General features: G+C 39.6%; 1 protein-coding gene across 1 annotated transcript in view; it reads left to right on the top strand.

Annotated features, from left to right (window-relative positions):
* Positions 1-3,419: 3,419 nt before the first annotated feature.
* The window catches only part of B3GNT2 (UDP-GlcNAc:betaGal beta-1,3-N-acetylglucosaminyltransferase 2), an 84,178-nt gene continuing 72,753 nt past the window's right edge, over positions 3,420-14,844 (top strand). The window contains exon 1 of the mRNA XM_073791337.1: positions 3,420-3,551. The gene's annotated coding sequence lies outside the window, so the exon portion shown is untranslated. The remainder of the gene's footprint in view (positions 3,552-14,844) is intronic.

Below are 14,844 nucleotides of genomic sequence, written 5' to 3'. Positions count from 1 at the left end.
ATTATAAAAGTAACACATGTTGGGAATTCCCTGGCTGTCCAGTGGTTAGGACTCCATGCTTTCACTGCAAGGGGCACAGGTTCAATCCCTGGTCAGGAAACTAAGATCCCATAAGCCACATGGTGCAGCCAAAAAAAAAAAAAAAAAAGTAACACGTGCTCATTAAAAATTATTAAAGATTATTTAATTTTTAAATCAGTATAGAATTGTATAGAATCAGTCTTCCTTGCCTTTTGCTTTCAAAAAAAGTCTCTCTCCCCTGAAGTAGTTGCTGTTAACAGTCTGGAAGGTGTGTTTCCTTCCAGACGCTTTCTAGGCACATCAAAGTAAGGGGGTATATACATACATACATACACACACATATACTATATCTATATCCATATATATGTTGATATAGTTATATGTTCAAGTATACCTTCAAAGCATCATTTTAGTGGTCCTTAACTTTTGGATGATACTTTATGTCTTAAAGAATCCAATGAAAGCTATGGTTTCTCTTTCCCAGAAAAAAGACATGCACATATTCACTGAATTTTTCATTCAGTGTCAGGAGTTTCATGAATTCCCAGAAAGCAATCTGCCACCACCTCTACCAATCCCCTAAGGTTTATGGAGCCAGGGGCAACCAAGAAAATAACAACAATTTGTAGTGGATTTGGAGAGGATTATTATTTACAGCAGAAACCTAATGAATCCGTATACTCAGGGTGCTCTTAGTTGAATTTTCTGGTCAACAGAGTTTATCACAAAATCTTTTTTAGTTACAAAACTTTGAATTAAAAACATTATAAAAAGTCTCAGTTCACTCCCCTCTGTGACAGACAAGGATCCCTCAGTACTCCATTCTCATCCCTTTGTGCCTGCTGAATTTTCACAACTGCCATCACAGCGCCTAAGCATTTTAGTACACCTCTTTGTCTGCACATCTGTCTCCCCCCACCCCTCCCCCCACCCCATGGCTGTGAACTCCTTAAGGAGAGGGACCTTATCTCATCATCTTTGTATGCTTCCCCCTCCCCCTGCCTACAAAAGTCTCCACAATTGTGCATGAGATGAATGAGCATCAGAGGTGTGATGATTGAGTTGAGTATTAATCAAATCCAGTGGTTCCATTTACTAGGGAAAAAGAAAGCATTGGAGTCAGAGAGATGTAGGTTTCAATCACAGCTCTGCACAGGCCTGACTGTGGGACCTCAGGCGAGTTTAGTTTTCTCATCTGAAAAATAGGGCTGATTTTTTTTTTTAAGGGATGATAAATCGAATTCACAGGATTAGATACTATAGGATAAATAGGATTTAGGAGATAGTCTAAAAGACATCTTTTAGAGACCCAAGGGCTCTTTGCCCGGGTCAAATCCTGGCTCTTTTATTTACAAGTTTTGCAAACTAGGGCAACTTATTTAACATCTCTTTGCCTCAGTTTCTTTATTTGTAAAAATGAGATGATAATACAATAATACCTACCTCAGTTGGCATACTAGGAGAATAAAATGAGTTAATATGTAGAAAGCACCTGGGATAATATCTGCACAGAGTTGGCACATATAAATGTTTGCTGTTGCTATTTTTATTATCATTATTACTACTGTTAGGAACTGTCTTCTTAGGAAGCTAAAACCAGTAACCATGAAGCAGTTTACAAGCATTTCAGGTCAGTGGTCAATTAAGTGCTAAATTGAATGGTACAAACACAATTGCTATGAGAGTTTCAGCAAAGAAAAAGGTCAGAGGGGGCTGGAGTCATCTGGAAAGGTTTATAAGCCAAAGCTTTTTAAAATCAGGTGAACTCGTGAAGATAGAGGGGTATGTTTTTGGATCTGGAGGTGGAAAGGGAACACGTTTCCAGGAATGGGTAGGGTCACTCCTTTTCATGGAAGGGGCCTGCCTTTTCTCTTGGTGGATGTTTACAGTTCCGAATCTTATCTGGCTCACAATCTGGGGCTCAGGTTCTAGGTGATGAGTTGTCATAAATGGAGAGCTGAGAAAAGGGAGACTAATGCAGTTGTGTTCCTGTGGAAGACAATCAAACAAAGCTAAACGTAGCTGGAGTCAGAGAATCTGTAACTACTAACAGACGCAGGACTGTGCAACTAACAAACCCCAAGGCTTACTCCCTCCCTGAGGAGGTGAGGCCACAAGCAGTTACTGTAGCATGCCTGGTGGAACTCTGGGCCCATTCTGGCTCGATTGAGAAGGAAGGTGAAGTCTGTTGTTCTTTCAAGGGTTGCTTACCTGCCTCCTGAAGAGAATTCCCAGGGCCTAGATTCTGGAAAGGGAAGGGAAAGCAACGAGAAATAAAAAACAACCTTTGTCTTGTTAGCCCATGAGATTCACGTTCATGCCCCGCAAGCACTTTGCAGGAAGGAATGAGTGGGTTTTTTTGGCTGCGTTGGGTCTTTGTTGCTGCGCGCGGGCTTTCTCTAGTTGTGGTGAGCAGGAGCTACTCTTCGTTGCGGTGCGCAGGCTTCTCATTGCAGTGGCTTCTCTTGTTGTGGAGCATGGGCTCTAGGCATGTGGGCTTCAGTAGTTGTGGTATGTGGGCTCAGAAGTTGTGGCTCACGGGCTCTAGAGCGCAGGCTTAGTAGTTGTGGCGCATGGGCTTAGTTGCTCTGCGGCATGTGGGATCTTCCCAGACCAGGGCTCGAACCCATGTCCCCTGCATTGGCAGGCAGATTCTTAACCATTGTGCCACCAAGGAAGCCCAGAATGAGTGTTCTTTAAAAAAAATTCATTCCTACCTGCTCTTTCCCACAAAGCAGAGTTCATTTGTGGCGACTTAACGGGGGTGAAGGTTGTTACTCTGTAAAACTGAACTTTGCCCAGAGAGTTTGTATTTGCTGTCAACCAACAGCCAAAGAATGGCCCAGGAAGGCAGATGGGCCAGGTAACATTCACTGTCCCCTGGAGCCCCACCCTAACCTGGAGTGGCCGGCCCAGGTAGGGGCTAGAGGTGAGGTGCCAAATCCTCTGGGCACTGAAGGTCCACCTGGCTTTGGACCTCATAGACCAAGGAGGTGCCTTTCCCCAGATCCCCTCTGAGGTGGAAGAAAGCAAATCACTTCATAAATTACTTACTGTATGATCCATTAAACCATAGATGTAACCATTTGCTGGTTAGTGTACCACCACTTTAAATATGGTCTATAGGGAATTTAGAGAAAAATCTTTTCCCCCAGTATCAGGAAGTAAGTTTAATAAATAAGTAAGTAAATAATAACTAACCAGATAATTTGAGTAGAGGAGTATCCAGTGGGCAAGTTATCAGACCCACCCAATTCCCTTGCTGAGACAGATGGAAAAAAGCTGATCCTTCTTTGCATCTATGCTTATGTATGTAACTTTAGTAAATGGGGAAGAGTAAGGCAAAAGTTTAACAAACAGTCCCCTTTCCTCTCCCTGTACACATAGGGAGCTGTTGAATAAAAAGCCAAGGGAATTTGATTCTGAAGTTCCCTGAAGAGCTGGAGAAATCTCCTCACGGAGGAGCTGACCCTGGGAGAATCAACTTGCAGGCCCTGTGGGAAAGCAGCCGGAGAATCACTGCTGGAGAGGTGAGACCCAGCTAGTCCCTATTGACCTGCATGAGCCCCCGGAGAGAAGTGGTTGCTGCATAACAGCAGGGCCATTCTTTGTAGATGGAACACTACACCTAGTTTTGTACCTGGAAGCTTAACCAATTAATAAGCCACTTAACTGTGGTTTGTTAAGAAGCTGGTTTGGGGAGAGACGAGGGTTTAAACTCTTATCCTTTCCTTCCATTTTATCTTATCCTTGTCCTGGAAAAGGACTGAAGATTGCTGGTGACTTGTTCCATTTCTTACCCTTATTTTGCCAGGTGCTAAATCACCCAGTCAGTCAGCATTAAGCACATGCTTCCAGCTAAGTTTTTTGAGAGATTAAAAATGTTTCAACTGTCAAAAGTATCACCATAGTCTTAGGAAAAATCAGGACTTTTGTAGGATTTCTGTGCTTTCATAGTTTTTTTGTTTTTTTCAGTTTTTTTAAATTATAAGTACAAAGAAGGGAGGAGACTCATAATCTTTTTACAGGGACTGTTAAGGGTCTTAATCAGGCCTGATATCCCACAAAGTTTCCAGGGTGCCCTGTGGGAGGAGTATAGGGCTGCCCAAGAGGCCGAGGCCACTGGAAGAGGGATTGATTATATTTCAGGGTTAAGAGGGTACCTCCCGTTCCGGGAGCTCAGAACATGGACCTTGGCCTTTTGGGTGGAAGTGTATGGACATTTCTGTCTTCAAGGAGCTGTTTTGGTTTGGTTTTAACTTTATGCAAATAATACATGGATACATTGTCCTTGAGAAGCATTTAAACCTTATAATTAAGGCTAAAGTCCTCTATGACCAATACCGTCCATCCTGGTTTCTTCCTCCTCTTCCTCAGCAATAATCTCTGTGATCACTTTGAGTGTATCTCCTTCCATGGTTTTTTTATGATTTTTACCTACCTGCATATATGGCCATATTTACAGTACTGTTTTATGTATTCCTGTAACACAAGTGCAATCACACTGTATGTATTATCCTGCAAATTGCTTTTTTCCCTCAACAGCATGTTTTGGAACTTTTCTAAATTAGTACTACAGAGACCAACAACCCACCAAACTGATATAGAGAATATTTCAAAGTGGAAGCATCTGAACTACAGAAGATGCTGAAAGAAATCTCATTAGAACTTCCCTTATCTGATCAGAACAGAGCTCTACTAGACCCAGCTGCCAGCACTCTCCCCCCATCACCCTTACGGCTCAAATTAGGGAGGCTGACCTTGGGCACCGAGACATCCCCCCAAAATTGTGTAAACACATCTCACCAGAGCCTTCCATCCTTTGAAGCCCAAAGCCCCTCCCCTCCTATTAACCTGGTATATAAACCTTTACTCCTAGCTATTCTGGGAGCTACTCTAGAGTAGTACAGGGAGTACTATGGGGTGGTCCTGCATTCATAATATTAATACATTTTTCTTCTGTTAATTTGTGTGTTGTCAGTTCATGTGCATCGCACTCCCCTCAGTCAGACCTAAGTTGGTAGAGAAGTTTTTCCTCCCAAAAGTTTATATAAATTTACCTCACTAATTTCAACTGCTGCATAGTATTACAGAGAGACAATAGGTTTGGGTTTTGTTTTTCTTTAATTCCCTATCAATGGATTTTTAGGTTGTTTCCAGTTTTTCCCCATGGCAAACAATACTGCAGTGAATATACTTGCACATGCCTCCCTATATACATGTGCAAATATATCTTAGAAAACAGGAATTGCTATATCATGGGTTATACGCTTTTTAGATTCTAGACACTGGCAAATAGACTGGAGTACGATAAATGTTTAACAGCCAGTCTCCCATAAAAGGAGGTAGGGGCTAATTTGTAGCATTTGTCCTATTTCCATTGTGTGAGTTCTCCCACCATGGCCAATTTCAAACTACTAATATTCATTACTGAACTTGGACTTGGGACGAGTTATACACCGTTAGCTCTTGCAAGCTGGTACGAACTGGCTCCAGCACAGTTCGAGAATTCCTCAAACTCAGGATGCAGATAGATACCGGCAAATAGCCCTCCGAAGTAGCCCAACCAACTTGTACTTTCGCAAGCAGTGTATGAACCTGTCTTGATAATATTACAGTTTTTTGCAAATATGAGTCAAAAAACGATACCTCATTTTGCCTTGCATATTCCCAGTCATCAATGAGGTTGAGCATCTTTTCACATTTTATCAGTATTTCCTGCTCTGTGAAATGGTCCATATCCTTTGCCTGTTTGTTTTTTCTTGTTGTTGTTTTACTTATTCATCTTTTTCTTACTGATTTGTTGGAGCCCTTGATGTAGTCTGAAAATATATTGTCCTTCAAGTAGTTTTCAATCTATTTTAGAGAATAAAATTGGAGGAATATTCCCAAATTCTATTGAGTACCTACTATATGAACATACCCATCAAGGACTGGGACTGAGAAAAGTACACATGATGTACATCAAATTCTGTGTGTACTTGTGTACCATTGTGGTAGGGTCAGTTGAACACACATGTGCATACCACTAGTACTAATAACAAGTAATTACTGTGAAAAATACATAAATTGTATTTTGGCTCAGTCAGGCTATTTGTTGTATTTTTCATAAGCATATTATCGATCATTTCTCTTGGGGTCACTTAGGTCACTGGACTTTTTTCCTGAAGGAATATATATACCAGCACTTCTTATTCACACTGAAGTCTCTTGTGAGTCTTCCTGTGAGGTCTCATCCTCATCTTTTCACTGTTGGCCCTGATCTGAAAAGGTGGAGTGCTTTTCTCTCCAGGCTATTCTTCCCTGAAAATGACTGGCTGCCCCAGCAGCTTGCTGTCTTCTGGGATGAATTAAGAACTACAGTTTTGCCCAGGAGGAACCAAGATGGCGGAGTAGAAGGACGTGCTCTCAACTCCCTCTTGTGAGAACACCAGAATCACAACTAGCTGCTGGACAATCATCGACAGGAAGACACTGGAAATCACCAAAAAGGATACCCCACATCCAAAGACAAAAGGGAAGCCACAATGAGATGGTAGGAGGGGACCAATCACAGTAAAATCATATCCCATCACTGCTGGGTGGGTGACTCACAGACTGGAGAACACTTATACCAGAGAAGTCCACCCACTGGAGTGAAGGTTCTGAGCCCCACATCAGGCTTCCCAACCTGGGAGTCCAGCAACGGGAGGAGAAATTCCTAGAGAATCAGACTTTGAAGCCTAGTGGGATTTGATTGCAGAACTTAGACAGGACTGGGGGAAACAGAGACTCCACTCTTGGAGGGCACACACAAAGTGTGTGCATTGGGACCCAGGGGAAGGAGCAGTGACCCCAGGGGAGACTGAACCAGACCTACCTGCTAGTGTTGGAGGGTCTCCTGCAGAGGCAGGGGGTGTCTGTGGCTCACCATGGGGACAAGGAAACTGGCAGCAGAAGTTCTGGGACGTACTCCTTGGCATGAGCCCTCCCAGAGTCTGTCATTAGCCTCACCAAAGAGCCCAGGTAGGCTCCAGTGTTGGGGTGCCTCAGACCAAACAACCAACAGGGAGGGAACCCAGCCCCACCCATCAGTGGTCAAGATTAAAGTTTTACTGAGCTCTGCCCAGCAGGGCAACAGTCAGCTGTACCCACCACCAGTCCCTCCCATCAGGAAACTTACACAAGCCTCTTAGATAGCCTCATCCACCAGAGGGCAGACAGCAGAAGCAAAAAGAACTACAATCCTGCAGCCAGTGGATCAAAAACCACATTCACAGAAAGATAGACAAGATGAAAAGGCAGAGGGCTATGTACCAGATGAAGGAACAAAATAAAACCCCAGAAAAACAACTAAATGAAGTGGAGATAGGCAACCTTCCAGAAAAAGAATTCAGAATAGTGATAGTGAAGATGATCCAGGACCTCGGAAAAAGAATGGAGGCAAAGATCGAGAAGGTGCAAGAAATGTTTAACAACAACCTAGAAGACTTAAAGAACAAACAGAGATGAACAATACAATAACTGAAATGAAAACTACACTAGAAGGAATCAATAGCAGAATAACTGAGGTAGAAGAATGGATAAGTGACCTGGAAGACAGAATGGTGTGGAATTCACTGCTGCAGAACACAATAAAGAAAAATGAATGAAAAGAAATGAAGACAGCCTAAGAAACCTCTGAGACAACATTAAACGCAACAACATTCACATTGTAGGGGTCCCAGAAGGAGAAGAGAGAGAGAAAGGACCCGAGAAAATATTTGAAGAGATTATAGTTGAAAACTTCCCTAACATGGGAAAGGAAATAGCCACCCAAGTCCAGGAAGCACAGCAAGTCCCATACAGGATAAACCCAAGGAGAAACAGGCCGAGACACATAGTAATCAAATTGGCAAAAATTAAAGACAAAGAAAAATTATTGAAGGCAGCAAGGGAAAAATGACAACATACAAGGGAACTCCCATAAGGTTAACAGCTGATTTCTCAGCAGAAACTCTACAAGCCAGAAGGGAGTGGCATGATATACTTAAAGTGTGGAAAGGGAAGAACCTACAACTAAGATTCCTCTACCCGACAAGGATCTCATTCAGATTCGATGGAGAAATCAAAAGCTTTACAGACAATCAAAAGCTAAGAGAATTCAGCACCACCAAACCACCTCTACGATAAATGCTACAGGAACTTCTGTAAGTGGGAAACACAAGAGAAGAAAAGGACCTACAAAAACAAACCCAAAACAATTAAGAAAATGGTCACATTAACATACATACCAATAATTACCTTAAATGTGAATGGATTAAATGCTCCAACCAAAAGACACAGGCTTGCGGAGTGGATACAAAAACAAGACCCATATATATACTGTTTGCAAGAGACCCACTTCAGACCTAGGGACACATTCAGGCTGAAAGTGAGGGTATGGAAAAAGATATTCCATGCAAATGGAAGTCAAAAGAAAGCTGGAATAGCAACACTCATATCAGATAAAATAGACTTTAAAATAAAGAATGTTACAAGAGACAAGGAAGGACACTACATAATGATAAAGGGATCAACCCAAGAAGAAGATATAACAATTATAAATATATATGCACCCAACGTAGGAGCACCTCAATACATAAGGCAACTGCTATAAAAGAGGAAATCGACAGTAACACAATAATAGTGGGGGACTTTAACACCTCACTTACACCAATGGACAGATCATCCAAAATGAAAATAAATAAGGAAACAGAAGCTTTAAATAACACAATAGACCAGATAGATTTAATTGATATTTAAAGGACATTCCATCCAAAAACAGCAGATTACACTTTCTTCTCAAGTGCACATGGAACATTCTCCAGGATAGATCACATCTTGGGTCACAAATCAAACGTCAGTAAATTTAAGAAAATTGAAATCATATCAAGCATCTTTTCTGACCACAACGCTATGAGATTAGAAATCAATTACAGGGAAAAAAACGTAAAAAACACAAACACATGGAGGCTAAACAATCCATTACTAAATAACCAAGAGATCACTGAAGAAATCAAAGAGGAAATCAAAAAATACCTAGAAACAAATGACAATGAAAACACGATGATCCAAAACCTATGGGATGCAGCAAAAGCAATTCTAAGAGGGAAGTTTATAGCTATACAAGCCTACCTCAAGAAACAAGAAAAATCTCAAATAAACAATCTAATCTTACACCTAAAGGAACTAGAGAAAGAAGAACAAACAAAACCCAAAGTTAGCAGAAGGAAAGAAATCATAAAGATCAGAGCAGAAATAAATGAAATAAAAACAAAGAAAACAGTAGCAAAGATCAATAAAACTAAATGCTGGTTCTTTGAGAAGATAAACAAAATTGATAAATCATTAGCCAGACTCATCAAGAAAAAGAGGGAAAGGACTCAAATCAATAAAATTAGAAATGAAAAAGGAGAAGTTACGACAGACACCACAGAAATACAAAGCATCCTAAGAGACTACTACAAGTAACTCTATGCCAATAAAATGGACAACCTGGAAGAAATGGACAAATTCTTAGGTATAACCTTCCAGGACTGAACCAGGAAGAAATAGAAAATATGAACAGACCAATCACAAGTAATGAAATTTAAAATGTGATTAAAAATCTTCCAACAAAAGTCCAGGACCAGATGGCTTCACAGGTGAATTCTATCAAACATTTAGAGATGAGCTAACACCCATCCTTCTCAAACTCTTCCAAAAAATTGCAGAGGAAGGAACACTCTCAAACTCATTCTATGAGGCCACCATCACCCTGATACCAAAACCAGACAAAGATACTACAAAAAAAGAAAATTACAGACCAATATCACTGATGAATATAGATGCAAAAATCCTCAACAAAATACTAGCAAACAGAATCCAACAACACAGTAAAAGGATCATACACCATGATCAAGTGTGATTTATCCCAGGGATGCAAGGATTCTTCTATATATGCAAATCAATCAAAGTGATACACCATATTAACATTGAAGAATAAAAACCATATGATTATCTCAATAGATGCAGATAAAGCTTTTGACAAAATTCAACACGCTTTTATGATAAAAGCTCTCCAGAAAGTGGGCATAGAGGGAACCTACCTCAACATAATAAAGGCCATATACGACAAACCCACAGCAAACGTCATTCTCAATGGTGAAAAACTGAAAGCATTTCCTCTAAGATCAGGAACAAGACAAGGATGTCCACTCTCATCACTATTATTCAATATAGTTTTGGAAGTCGTAGCCACGGCAATCAGAGAAGAAAGAGAAAGAAAAGGAATACAAATTGGAAGAGAAGAAGTAAAACTGTCAGTGTTTGCAGATGACATGATACTATACATAGAGAATCCTAAAGATGCCACCAGAAAACTACTAGAGCTAATCAGTGAATTTGGTAAAGTTGCAGGATACAAAATTAATGCATGGATATCTCTGGCATTCCTATACACTAATGATGAAAAATCTGAAAGAGAAATTAAGGACACACTCCCATTTACCACTGCAACAAAAAGAATAAAATACCTAGGAATAAACCTACCTAGGGAGACAAAAGACATGTATGCAGAAAACTATAAGACACTGATGAAAGAAATTAAAGATGATACAAATAGATGGAGAGATATACCATGTTCTTAGATTGGAAGAATCAACATTGTGAGAATGACTCTACTACCCAAAGCAATCTACAGATTCAATGCAATCTGTATCAAACTACCAATGGCATTTTTCACAGAACTAGAACAAAAAATTTCACAATTTGTATGGAAACACAAATAGTGTTTAGCCAAAGCAGTGTTGAGGGAAAAAAATGGAGCTGGAGGAATCAGACTCCCTGACTTCAGACTATACTACAAAGCTACAGTAATCAAGACAATATGGTACTGGCACAAAAACAGAAACATAGATCAATGGAACAAGATAGAAAGTCCAGAGATAAACCCACGCACCTATGGTCAACTAATCTATGACAAAGGAGGTAAGGATGTACAATGGAGAAAAGACAGTCTCTTCAATAAGTGGTGCTGGGAAAACTGGACAGGTACATGTAAAAGAATGAAATTAGAACACTCCCTAACACCATACACAAAAATAAACTCAAAATGGATTCGAGACCTAAATGTAAGACCTGACACTATAAAACTAGAGGAAAACATAGGAAGAACACTCTTTGACATAAATCACACAAGATCTTTTTTGATCCACCTCCTAGAGTAATGGAAATAAAAACAAAAATAAACAAATGGGACCTAATGAAACTTAAAAGCTTTTGCAGAGCAAAGGAAACGACCAACAAGAGGAAAAGACAGCCCTAAGAATGGGAGAAAATATTTGCAAACGAATCAAAGGACAGAGGATTAATCTCCAAAATATATTACAGCTCATGCAGCTCAATGTTAAAGAAACAATCCAATCCAAAAATGGGCAGAAGACCTAAATAGATATCTCTGCAAATAAGACATACAGATGGCGAAGAAGCACATGAGAAGCTGCTCAACATCACTAATTATTAGAGAAATGCAAATCAAAGGCACAGTGAGGTATCACCTCACACCATTTAGAATGGGCATCATTAGAAAATCTGCAAACAACAAATGCCGGAGAGGGAGTGGAGAAAATGGAACCCTCTTGCAGTGTTCGTGGGAATGTAAATTGATACAGCCACTATGGAGAACAGTATGGAGATTCCTTAAAAAACTAAAAATGGAATTACCATATTATCCAGCAATCCCACTACTGGGCATATACCCAGAGAAAACCATAATTCAAAAAGACACACGCAACCTAGTGTTCATTGCAGCACTATTTACAATAGCCAGGTCATGGAAGCAACCTAAATGCCCATCGACAGATGAATGGATAAAGAAGATGTGGTACATATATACAATGGAATATTACTCAGCCATAAAAAGGAACGAAATTGGGTCATTTGTTGAGACGTGGATGGATCTAGAGACTGTCATACAGAGTGAAGTAAGTCAGAGAAAAACAAATATCGTATATTAACGCATGTATGTGGAACCTAGAAAAATGGTACAGATGAACCAATTTGCAGGGCAGAAGTTGAGACACAGATGTAGAGAACAAACTTATGCACAGCAAGGGGGAAAGCCGTGGGGGGGTGGGGATGGTGGTGTGATGAATTGGGCATTTGGAATTGACATGTATACACTGATGTGTATAAAATTGATGACCAATAAGAACCTGCTGTATAAAAAAATAAATAAAATAAAATTCAAAAATTAAAGAAAATAAATAATTTACCTTGTAGGGTAACATAAGCTCTTCAAATTAACTGTATGCACAAATAGTAAAGCTTTCTGAACAATATACATCTTATATAAACTTATAAGGGTGACTTTTGTACACTATTTTATGCTTTATTTTATGCATTGAAACATTTTTTCAGTTTTATCTCAAAAAAAATAAAGAATTCAATCACCCCAACCAAAAAAAAAAAAAAAAAGGAACTACAGTTTTTCTCTGGGATGGACTGTTCCCATAATCCCTCAAATGCAGGATGCAGGAGATGGCCTGTTTTTACAAAGGCAGGGCTGTGGAGAAGAAAACAATAGAGGTGTCATCTGAGATGGGAGTGGTTATCTGCCAAATGCAGTTATGACTGCTTATAATTTGCTGCTCAGAGAGATTTCATACTTGAACCATATATCAAAAGTTTTAAGTTGAAAACATATTGAAATGGTACCAGGTGGTAGCGCAGATGTTAGGGAGGGAAACTCTTGAATCCCCAGGTTTCCTGACATTCTTGCCCTTCCTCCTTCCCCCAGTACCATGCCCAGTACTGGTTTTAGTGAATTCTGAACGAGGATCTTGATTCTCTGAATTCGCACTTAACTGGAAATGGTAACTTTGGTAATATGTTAGAGCAGCAAGTAGTTCTTAACCAGGGATGGACATCAGAATCCCCTGGGGAATATCTATTAACATGCCAAGTCTGCTGAATCAGAGTCTGGGTGGAGGGCAGGCATGTGTATTTGGTGAAAGTTCTTGAATAATTTTTTTTAATTGAAGTATAGTTGATTTACAGTATCATACACAGTTGTAAATATCAGGTGCACAGCACAGTGATTCAGCTTTATGTATGTATGTGTGTGTGTGTGTGTGTATATATACACACACACACACATATACACATACACACATACATATATATATGAATTTTCAGATTCTTTTCCCTTACAGCTTATTACAAAATATTGAGTATAGTTCACCATGCTATACAGTAGATCCTTGTTAGTTATCTATTTTATATAAAGTAATGTGTATATGTTAATCCCATCCTCCTAATTTATCCACCCGCTCTTCTCCTTTGGTAACCATAAGTTTGTGTTCTATGTCTGTGAGTCTATTTCTGTTTTGTAAATGAGTTCGTTTGTATCTTTTTTTTTTTTTCCAGATTCCACATGTAAGTGATATCATATGATATTTGTCTTTCTCTGTCTGGCTTACTTCACTTAGTAAAATAATCTCTAGTTCCATCCTTGTTGCCACAAATGGCATTATTTCATTCTTTTTTATGGCTGAGCAGTATTCCATCGTGTATATATACCACATCTTTATCCATTCATCTGTTGATGGACATTTAGTTTTCTTCCATGTCTTGGCTATTGTAAATAGTGCTGCTATGAACATTGGGGTCCATGTAGCATTTTGAATTATAGTTTTCTCTGGATATATGCCCAGGAGTGGGATTGCAGGATCATATGGTAACTCTAGTTTTTAAGGAACCTCCATCGTGTTCTCCACAGTGACCGTACCAATTTACATTCCCACCAACAATATAGGAGGGTTCCTTTTTCTCCACACCCTCTCCAGCATTTATTATTTGTAGACTTATTGATGATGGCCATTCTGACCAGAGTGATGTGATACCTCATTATAGTTTTGATTTGCATTTCTCTAATAATTAGCAATGTTGAGCATCTTTTTATGTGTTTTTTGGCCATTTGTATGTTTTCCCTGGAGAAATGTCTATTTAGATCTTCTACCCATTTTCTGATTGGGTCGTTTGTCTTTTTGATATTGAGCTGTATGAGCTGTTTGTATATTTTGGAAATTAATCCCTTGGAATAACTCTGATGTGCCCTCATGACTAGGAACAACTATTCTATACTAGTGCCTTTCTGTGGCAAGATTGGTACAGACATTCAGAGTAAGTGTTAGAAACATTTATAGCAATGTCTGTTGAATGTAATAAGAAGGTTGAGCTTATACAGGCATACCTGGTAGATTCTACAGGTTTTGTTCCAGACCACCACAATAAAGTGAATACCACAATAAAACAAATACCACAATAAAACAAATACCACATTAAAGTGAATCACACAAATTTTTTGTTTCCCAGTGCATATAAAGGTTATGTTTGCATTATACTGTAGTCTAAGTGTGCAATAGCATTATGTCTAAAAAAAAAGTATATAAAAATAGGACACGGGGAGGGGGAAGGGTAAGCTGGGACGAAGTGAGAGAGTGGCATGGACTTATATATACTACCAAATGTGAAATAGATAGCTAATGGGAAGCAGCTGCACAGCACAGGGAGATCATCTTGGTGCTTTGTGACCACCTAGTGGGGTGGGATAGGGAGGGCGGGAGGCAGACGCAAGAGGGAGGAGATATGGGGATATATGTATTTGTATAGCTGGTTCACTTTGTTATAAAGCAGAAACTAACACACCATTGTAAAGCAATTATACTCCAATAAAGATATTAAAAAAGATACTTTATTGATAAAAAAAAATGCTAACCATTGTCTGACAGCACAAGGTTTCCACAAACCTTCAATTTGTAAAAGTAGCAGTATCTGTGAAGT

This window comes from Tursiops truncatus, chromosome 14 (assembly GCF_011762595.2).
Source record: "Tursiops truncatus isolate mTurTru1 chromosome 14, mTurTru1.mat.Y, whole genome shotgun sequence".
Classification (NCBI taxonomy): Eukaryota; Metazoa; Chordata; class Mammalia; order Artiodactyla; family Delphinidae; genus Tursiops; species Tursiops truncatus.
Note: the sequence above shows the minus strand (reverse complement) of the source record. Positions and strands in the feature narration are given on the sequence as shown.